Consider the following 10,539-nt stretch of genomic DNA (forward strand, 5'->3'; position numbering starts at 1 on the left):
TCCATCTTGTCCCATATCTTGATGAGCGGTTAGCAAGTATGAAATTTCTATTATTGTGTCATCTTAAATTTGTTAAATATGTATTGGTATTTATAGTTTAGTTGCACAATGCCGCATTATCGATGTATGTGTAATTTGAATCTGTAGGTTTGCCTTTTTAGGGAGTATAAAAAATAAGACCAAAAAAATTATTGATCGGTCCTGGGTTGACCTTGAAACCGGACCAAACCCATTGGGTCGGTCCGGTTCTTGGTCCCAAGCTCAATAGGGTCGGTCCTCGGTCCTAAAAATTAAGGACCGACACTGCAAGGGTTGGTCCTAGGGTTAGGGGGTGGCCCGAACCAACTCGGACCATGCTCACCCCTACTTCCTTGAAACTCGACGTAAATTTTATAAATATGCAAATTATCTTAATGTGTATTGTGAATCATGTCATTTTTGTACGTTGCTTATATCTGTGCTAAATTTTTTCATTGGATCATTTAAGTTTCAATTAATTAATTATTTTTTTTTAAAAGCAATCATTTTAGTGCTATTGTCATTTTAAGAGGCCAAGAAATCTGACATGGCTTGCCGGCAAAAGCCACGTCAAAATTAAAATTTTGTCCATGTTGGACATCAAATCTATATTTTCAATTTGCAAAGGATTACAATGATATCAAGAATCATCCATGGTTCTCAAAGAACTAGCCGAGAGAACTCACGGAAACAGCTCAAACCCTATATTACCTGTGACAACCAGCGGCTATTCTCGTCAAAGCACCGGGGAAATGATGAACGTGGTGGGAGAGGCAAGAAACCCACCTCCAATAGCCAAGCCAGCCAAAGATTTAGGCCGGTTTGTTGATGAAAGATGAAAGACCTGGACGCAGATGTTGATCAAGAAGAAGGAGATGAAGATGAGCTTCTAAGGGCTAAACTACGAAGTTTCCCATTTGTTTGCCCTAAATTACGAATTTAGAATAAATTCAGTAAATTCGTTTTGTTTTATAAGACCCTAATCCCTCATCCGTTTTCTCTCTCGCCCATCTTTATTTACCACCGGTCTCTATCCCAGGGCCCATAATGTTGCCATTGTTGTTTACTCGCGTCATCGTGTAATTGCCCTCAAGGGTCACCCATTGGCTGGCCACGTTTTGCGTCCTTGTTTCTCTCCTTGAGACTGGTGACTGCTCGCGATTACAGCATTGCTGGTCATGGGCGACACCGGATCTATGGCTGCCCTTGGCCGACAAAGCTAGATCGGGGCTCGGTATCCTCAAGCGCGTGTCCATCTCTTGGTGGTCGATAAATATGCGACGTCCTAGGACGTGTAGCCAATCTATTCATTGTAATGCGCATGTGGAAGCGAATTACTAATCCCCTGACCACAACAAACGTGAGATAGAAAAACAAGACAACAAATTTCAAATCAATCAATACAGCTTTTATAAACAATCTGGTTTACAAACAGAGACCAACTCTAGGATCTAAGTACATGAGGTCTATCTCCAAAAAGAACTTCTGAGCCACCCATACTCCCGACCCTTCCGCCTTAAACTTCGGATTTTTCACACTAGGGACCTAAAAAGCTAAGCCCATGACGGGGTGAGATAATTTCTCCGCAAGTTCAACCCCTATTAGGAAGGAAATAAGCCTAGGGGCGACCTGTACAAAGGACTTACCTTGCCTTAGTTCCCTCCCGCACATCAGTACAATTCATATATCACATATGTATAGTAATAACATTCGATCAATTGGAGCGTTTCAAATCACATTTCTGTCAATCATCACATCTTAGTCAATCAATCTATCCATCATTCTACCACAAAGGTCCCAATTATAAGACAAAATCGTTATGACACGTCTCATTTCGTGTCACACAATTTCATCTCATAATCAGGCGCGGGTAAATTATATCGGCGGTTCAATCCACGCCCGATATTCACTCTCAATATTCCAATTCAACATCCCCACACAATATTCCAACTCCACGTTCCAACTCAATACTCATTCAATCATGCATTCTAAGTGATTACAGTCACACATGCATAGCCTATCATGTGTTTCAATTGATTACGGCCACACAAGCATGATCTAACCGTCACACAGCGGTCTTCCAGCGTAGCTGAGCGTTGTCTCATTCCATTGAGCACGGCTACGTCTTTCTAAGACGGCTTTCCATATAGGAGCATCGCCCACCCGACACACAACGGGTGACGAATTGTTTTAACACACGATTATCAAATCCCAGCCAAGGACATTGTGCTTTGCACTTCAACGCCTCAATTAAAATAATGTACTTGGCCTATTTTCACCGTGTTAAAAATACTCGATAAAATAATCGCGTGTGGGTATATGGTTGGTCTAAGCCAAAAACGAAATATCTTTCTTTTAAAAAATCCCACTATTTAATATAGTCTATAAAAACATTTGTGGCATTATAAACCGACGCCCAGTATTTTCTAATTAAAATACCAAAATCACACAATTTGTGATAAATACCCAAAATTACACTTTCCACTCAATTTGTACAAACCAGCACTCAATTAAATAAATCAAGCATACCATTACAATCAACACAAAATTTCGATCACTAGCTATCCCGGTATAATTTCTGGAAAATAATAAATAATTAAAAAATACAAAAAATAATTAAATAAATACCATTAAATACCATAAATAGAAACTTACGCTGGAAATACCTAATTAAATACCAAAACAGGCTTGGAAAATTTCCGAACCTATCTAAATAAATAGTACACCTTATCTAGTCTCTAATTAAGCCGATCTAACCACCTAACATGCATAAACGAATATTTAAATCGCTAATCCATTCTAACTAACTACCTAAACCATACTTAGCCTAAACTAATCAACCGTTAAGTATCATTAACTCCATAAGAAGAATTTAGTGAGTAAACTCACCGGTTTTGCGATCTGGTGAGTCCATGGTGACAGCATCGTGGAGACGGGCGACAAACCTTCTAGTGGCGACACCCGACAAGGCCCTAAAGCGGCCCAAAAAGGCCACAAAGCCCACAGCTGGGCTGCTCAGTTCTGTTTTTGGATTGAGCTGGCTTCAACGACTTGTAGTTGGGCTTGGCTCGGGATTGGGCTGAGCTGCGGCTGCACATGGCTGAAGATTTACTTCAATGGATGCTGGGCTTGCGTGAAAGTGGGCTGACTTAAAGAACTTTGGTGGATGCTGAAGTTGTCCGAAACTTGCATCGTGGACATGGAGAGGGTGTTGCTGGCGTGCAAAGGAGCTACTAGAGTCAACTTCGGCTTCGTTGGGTTGACTGGTGGGATGCTTCGGTGGAGGGAGAGACGTGTGGTCGCAGGGGTTGTTTCGGTGAAGGGAGACAAGCGTTGTTGGAGGGGTGTGAGGCTTGCGAAGTCAGCATTGAGGCTGCGCTGGAAGGGAATTGACCCGAACGTGGCAATAGAAGTGAAGAATTCGCTGGAAGGTGGACCACAATGGTGGAGCAGTGAGCAAGGGAATCGGTAAAGATGGGAGACAAACGTGTGGTGTGAGGCGGTGACAGCTTGGAGGAGGCAGCTGGTGTGAGTGTGGCGTTCGAAGGAAGAGGGAAAAGAAACAAAAACTGAGTAGTTCCCTCTCACGAGGTAGACGGCTTGCACAAATAAGAAGGGCGGCTAGCCTTGCGTGCTGGAGAAGCCACGGATGGTGAGCAGAAAGTTAAACAAACCTATCTCCAATTAAATGCTTGGTCCCCTAATTCTTTCTTGCAAGATAGTCCCACAAATAGCCAATTTTGTGCCAAATGTTGCAGCCCCCATATTAGCCTTCGAATTTCATCACTTTGGGCTTCAATTTCTTTACTATGATGTCCAATTTTGTTGAGGAAGAAGCCCACACAAATTCCACAATTTCCCTTCACCAAATAGCTCATTAAGGAGGCCAAACGTCCACTCAATTTGGCCCCTCCGAATTTCCTTTCTTTTTCGAATCGTTTGAATTGATTTTCCGAAAAAATCTCGGGCTCGTCGAAAATTCTTCGAATGATGAGTTGACATTCCAAAAATAAGTTGTGACATGCCCGAACTTTTGATTCCTGAAACCGGATTCAATTTCGTGGTTAATTTCAATCGGACATGATTTTAGCATGACTTAACCTACTGGGTAGCTTTTAGGAATTTTTAGTGCAATTGACCCGTAGTCGATTATTTTCGAGTCACAATATACATCTTCGACACATTGGCGACTCTCGATTGCCATGAAAATCTCGAGGTTTCAAATACGGACACAGGGTACCAAAACGATAGAAAAATCGGTCTAGTGCCAATCAACGAGAATTTTACAATTAGGTGAAATTACCCACACTTAATCACACACCTCTGTCGAATCGACCTATCTCCGGTCTCTGATGGATTTTAATAACCCTTGCAGATTAGCACGATCGAACAATCAATTTCTAGTCGAATTCTTAAATCTATTGTGTTAAAATTCCTTAATGGCTTCACCTGATAGGCTAGTTATCTTGTGAGTGGCCAACTCAGAGAAAAGAACTATAGGCGCGTCGATGAAAGGCCAACTTATTCAATCGAAAATAGAGCCTGAAAATCAGGATGTCACAACGCTTCTCCTCTTGTAAAAATTTCGTCCTCGAAATTTAAACCATTACCAATCTTTAAACAAAAAGGTGGAGGTACAGTTGTCTTATTGAATCTTCACTTTTTTAGATTGCTCCTTCAGTCCCATGGTGTTGCTAGACCATTTTGACCAAGGGGACTGTCTTAGTACACAAAACTGGCTCCTTCCGATCTACAATCTGAACCAGGCTTTCTACGTACAACACTCTATCGTCCACGTCTAATTCTTCAAGATTTAGCACGTAGGTCGACTCAGGCTCATACGTCCTTGACATCAACATGTGAAAAGACGTCATGCACTTGTGCCAACCTCGGTGGCAATGCAAGACGATACGCTAGGATCCCGATTCTTTCCAGAATCTCAAAGGGACCTACGTACCTTGGACTCAGTTTTCCCTTCTTACCAAAGCGCGAAGTATCTCTCATTGGTGACACCTTCAAAAAGACGTGATCACCAATTTGGAATTCTAATGGCCTTCGACGCTTATTAGCGTAACTTTTCTAGCGGCTCTGAGCGGTCTTTAATTTGTCTCTGCCAACGGCAACTGCTTCCACTGACTGTTGAACTAACTCTGGGCTTGTGATTTTTTGTTCTCCAACTTCATCCTAACGCATTGGCGTTGTGCACACTCTGCCATACAACACTTCAAAATAAGTCATCTAAATGCTTTACTGGTAGCTGTTGTTGTAGGAAAACTCGTCAAGATGAAGCTGTTCCTCTCAACTTCCCTTGAAATCTATCACACATACTCTCAACATGTCCTGGAGAGTTTGAATTGTCATTTTAGACTGACCATCTGTTTGAATATGATAGGTCGTATTGTACTGCAGCTTCGTTCCTAAAGCGGTCTGCAAACTTTTCCAAAATGCAGCTGTGAACCTCGGGTCTCGGTCTGATGTAATCGTCACCGGCACTCCATGCGGATGAACAATCTGACACACGTATGACTCTGCGTATCTATCCAATGCATAGTCCTTTTGTACGGTGATGAAGTGAGCAGATTTCGTCAATTTGTCAACCACAACCCAAAAGAATCATTACCCCTCTGACTCCTTGGTAAGCTCGTCACAACATCCATTGTGATGTGCTCTCATTTCTACTCGGGAATCTCTAGAGGTTGCAGAAGTTCTCCTGGCATATAATGATGTGCCAAGATATCAATAATCACCCATGGTTCTTAAAGAAATTACCAAGAGAATAGAGCTAAGTGAGGAGGTTGTGGTGAAGTCATTGTTAAGTGGCGTTCTTGGATGACGAAGATGTTAAAGAAAACTCTCTTATTTTGAAGTTGACAAAATGTTTCCATCAGTCTAGTCTGAAAATTTCAAGACTCAATTATTAAAGTCTAATGAACTCCAGACTCTGTCGTCAAAGTCTGAAGACTGCAAGACTCAAGACTTAAAGTCTACCCACATTGATAGTTTTTTGATCAACGAAGAGAAGACTTATCCAGATGTGAGTTTATCTTTAAGGATTCGGTTTGTACGGTTTGAAGAAGATCTTACGGCTAGAAATAGCACATTGTGATCAATTATTCTTATTGGAATTAATTTGGATAATCAAGATCTTTTGAAATGCGAAGTATACTTGGAAGGTTCTACTTATGAAAACCTAGATTCTGATTGTATGTGCGAGCAGGATTAGTGGGCTATCATCACATTCCTTAAACGACTTGACATTTCCTTGATTGATTCTGTCCAATGGGTAGATTGGAAGAACTCCTTTGGAAAATGCCAACGGAGATAGAGGCATGAATGAGTATATAAAGAAGATGCTCAAGTTGTTTGAGTGTGTGCATGAAAGAAAATTTCCAAAATATGAAGTTCTTAGTTCTTTGCTTTCTCAATCGCTGAGCTTAAGTTATATTCAAAAGAGAGATTAAACACTTGCGAGACCTTGCGAAAGTGTAGTAGAGTCTTTACACTGTGGAATCAAGGACGTGAGACTGTAAAAATCTCTTTTGGTTCTGTGAAATCCAGCTAGTAAGTTGTCAGTGTGTGAGAGTGGACGTAGGCTTGGTCTAAGCCGAACTACTATAAACATTGTGCTTCAATTCTCTTTCTTTATACTTCTTACTTTAATTCGTAGCTTTATTTAACTGCTTATAGTCTTTTACATATTCAATCTGTTATTCTTGAAAGTCGAGTTAACTTGTTAAAAGTCTAGCGTAAATTTGCTAAATCACCTATTCACCCCCCTCTAGGTGTCCTTACTAGCTCTATCAGAAGAGACTAACATGATTGCCAAATAGATGCTGAAAATAGGGTTTTATTGTAGGTGAAAGAGTTATTTGCTGTTAGCTGATGTCGGACAATACATTTGTCAACTATTCGTTTGTGGTTTCTATTTTATAAGTAATAGAGAAACAAGGGATCGGTCAAAAGTGTAGGTGGATTCATGTAATTACGTGTTGTATTAGGTGAGAACTCATATGCCATCTATTATTACTCAAATAGCGCCGACATCGACATGCGACGCTTGCTACGATATGGCATAACACCTTGACACGTCATTTCTAAAAAAATAAAAAATTTTGACACATTAAAACATATTATGTATTAAATGTATATACTTTTTATATATACATGATAAATTATTATCTCAATCAAATTAATTTGATTCAAATTCACAAATAAATAAATATTTATAAAAGAGCCTAAAAGGAATTTACACTAAAAACAATTTTGAGCAATACTAGCAAGAGGAGTGATGCTTGCTGAGAAAGGAGGGAATTATGTGTAATGAGAAGTGAGGATTAGAAGAGGAGAAGACTGGGGTTTTATTCTTTCCCCTTTTATTATTTTTATTATTTTTATTTGTTGCATATTTACATTTTAATCCATCATTTATTGATTTTTTTAAAAATTAATCTTGTGCATATCGGAATCGCGTGTTGAAAGTACAGACTCGTGTGTTAGAGTGTGCTGAGATAGTTGATCATATGTCAAATTTTCCGACACCTATTAATTTTGTGTTGAAGTATGTTGAACATGTGTCATAATGTTCGACACGACACGAAAATTCTTAAAAAGTGTCGGTCCTTCTAGTCTAGAACTCAATGAATTATTTTGAGTCTCCTAGCCAATGATAAACAAATGAGATAGGTCCAAATTATGTAGTTCTGAATTTTTTGGTAAATGTTGCTTTAAAGGATGTACTGTTGCTTTAAAGGATGTACTGATCCTTTGAATCTGGTACAAATGGATATCATCCCCCTATGAAATGATCTTTTTTTTATTTTATTTTTTAAACAAAGTTGTGTAGAATAGATTTTCTGAAGTCAGCTCCTATGTCGGTCGAGGTGATTTGTGTCATAAATGTTTACACAACCTTTCTCTGACATCTACCGTTCCATGTGAAGTGGGAAAAGAGTTTGCGAATTGATATTTCCAAGAGTCGCCCATCGGAGCAATCATCTTGAAGGTTGCCAAGCATGGATTGACCGAGTCAGACCAATGTCTCGGAGCACCATCACATCAGTCTGAAATATAGAGTAACACAAGTGTCTTCTACCAAGGACGAAGCCTCTCCTGAGGTGCCACATAATAGGGAAAAAACTCAGCCCGTAAAAGTTCGTATCATCGTCGAATTACTCGCTTTGGAGATATGGTCCCTGCAAAGAGGGATTATATACGTGGGGCGGATTTGACACGAACCATCATGATGACTTTTCGATCTCTATTAAATGCCGACCCCACTATGGGCTGTGCTATGAATTCCCATACCTACCTGATTAAAATAGTTGAGTACTAGCCACTTGCTTGAAACTCCACGTAAAATTTATAAATAAGCAAATTATTTTAATGTGTATTGTGAACCATCTCCTTTTCATACGCTGCGTGTATCTGTGTCAAATTTTTTTATTGGATCATTTAAGTATTAATTAAGTAAAAAAAAAAAAATTTCAGTGCTATTATTATTTTAAAAGGTTAAAAATCTGACGTGGATTACCAGCAAAGAACCACGTCAGACTTAAACTTTTGTCCATGTTGTACATCAAATTTAATTTTTCAATTTGCAAAGAATTACAATGATATCAAGAATCATCCATGGTTCTCAAAGAACAAGCCGAGAGAACTCACGGAAACAGCTCAAACCCTATATTACCAGTGACAACCAGGGCTACTCTCTTCAAAGCACGGAGGAAATGATGAACATGGTGGGAGAGGCAAGAAACCCACCTCCAATAGCCAAGCCAGCCAAAGATTTAGGCTGGGGTGTTGACGAAAGATGAAAGACCTGGACGCAGATGTTGATGAAGAATAAAAAGGAGAAGAAGAAGATGAGCTTGTAAGGGCTAAACTACGAAGTCTCCCATTTGTTTGCCCTAAATAACGAATTTTGAATAAATTCAGTAAATTTGTTTTGTTTTATAAGACCCTAATCCCTCATCCGTTTTCTCTCTCGCCCATCTTTATTTACCACCGGTCTCTATCCCGGGGCCCATAATGTTGCCATTGTTGTCAACTCGCCTCATGGTGCAGTTGCCCTCAAGCGTCACCCATTGGCTGGCCACGATTTGTGTCCTTGTTTCTCTCCTCGAGGCTTGTGACTGCTTTGCGACCACGGCGTTGCTGATCATGGGCGACACCGGATCTAAGGTTGCCCATGGCCGACAAAGCTGGATCGGGGCTTGGCAACGTCCGACCCGACATTTGGAGCCCCAATCCAATGCACAAGGACAAAGGAGAAAGCCCGGTGGCTTTCGGATCAATGTTCGGGGTTGCGCCTAGTGACTCAATACCGAGCTTGCGCTAACAAGGTAGCGGCAAAGAGTGGGGCGAGCTGCTGTGGCAGTGGCTTAGGGTGGCGGAGCCAATCGATTCTCGTCCCTTAGGTTGGTCGACTCTACTGTTTCTCCTCATATGAAGTAAATTTAGTCGCCATGTGGTCTTGTATTTTGTCCACGTTGGATTTCAATTTTTTTTTTAAGAGCCATATTGGAATTAAAAAAGTTCATTAGAAAAGCCACGTAGGACTCTTTGTCAAAATATGTCATCGGAGACATTTAGGTAACTGTTTTCTCCATTGAAGTGACACTCATGTGATGATTCCAAACTGAAGTGAATGTCGTACAAAGACTATGATACTTGTAACTTTCTTCTCCCATAGTTTTATAAGCGACTTAATGAGTTTGGGGTCACTTGCTAGGCAAATTAAAGAAAAACAACCCTACTTTATTATTATTATTATTATTATTATACCTAAATTTTGGTGACCCGATTATTCATTTATTTCATATAAAATTAGGGATTACCCCTAAATAAAAATATTAGAATTAAATTGCATTGCATTAGAATTAGCCAAACGTGTGATTTTTAAGGGACTCTTGCGAAATTTGGCGGTGGATGTTTGAAATTGCGGGCAAGGAGCCCACTCACGTATGAATTTTGAAAAATTGGCTTGGGCAATATCCAATAGTTGACCAATATTTCTGCTGAGGAAGATAGTGAAGGGAAAGGAAGTAAAAATTTAGAGATATTGACCATATATTTTCTTCACACGTATTTATGGCAGTATATTCGGTTTGTCTTGAAGAAATTTGTTTCATGGACACGACATGGGCAAATAAAGCAAATAAAAAGAAGAAAGAATTCGGCTGATTCTGCGAAGACGCGGGTAAGAAGATTGAGGAACATGGATGGAAAGGAAACTAAACTATAATATGCAGATTTATTCTCCTTCCTCAAAAACCTAGGTCATTCCTACCTATAAAAGGGCCATCTACGGACAAGCAAGAGGAGGAGGCCACGATGAGACAGTCTTTTTTTTTTTTTTCTCGGTCAAGAATATACACTCAAAGGGGTCTCTCTTCTTGTCTAGAGGTCAATAGAATATGCGCCGCATCCTCACGTTGCGCGCCTACCTCTTGTGCTGAGCTACTGCTGCCCTGCCCGACGAGCTGCTGCCTTCGCCTTGACGCGCCACGACACAATGCCGTC

This window comes from Eucalyptus grandis, chromosome 5 (assembly GCF_016545825.1).
Source record: "Eucalyptus grandis isolate ANBG69807.140 chromosome 5, ASM1654582v1, whole genome shotgun sequence".
Taxonomy (NCBI): Eukaryota; Viridiplantae; Streptophyta; class Magnoliopsida; order Myrtales; family Myrtaceae; genus Eucalyptus; species Eucalyptus grandis.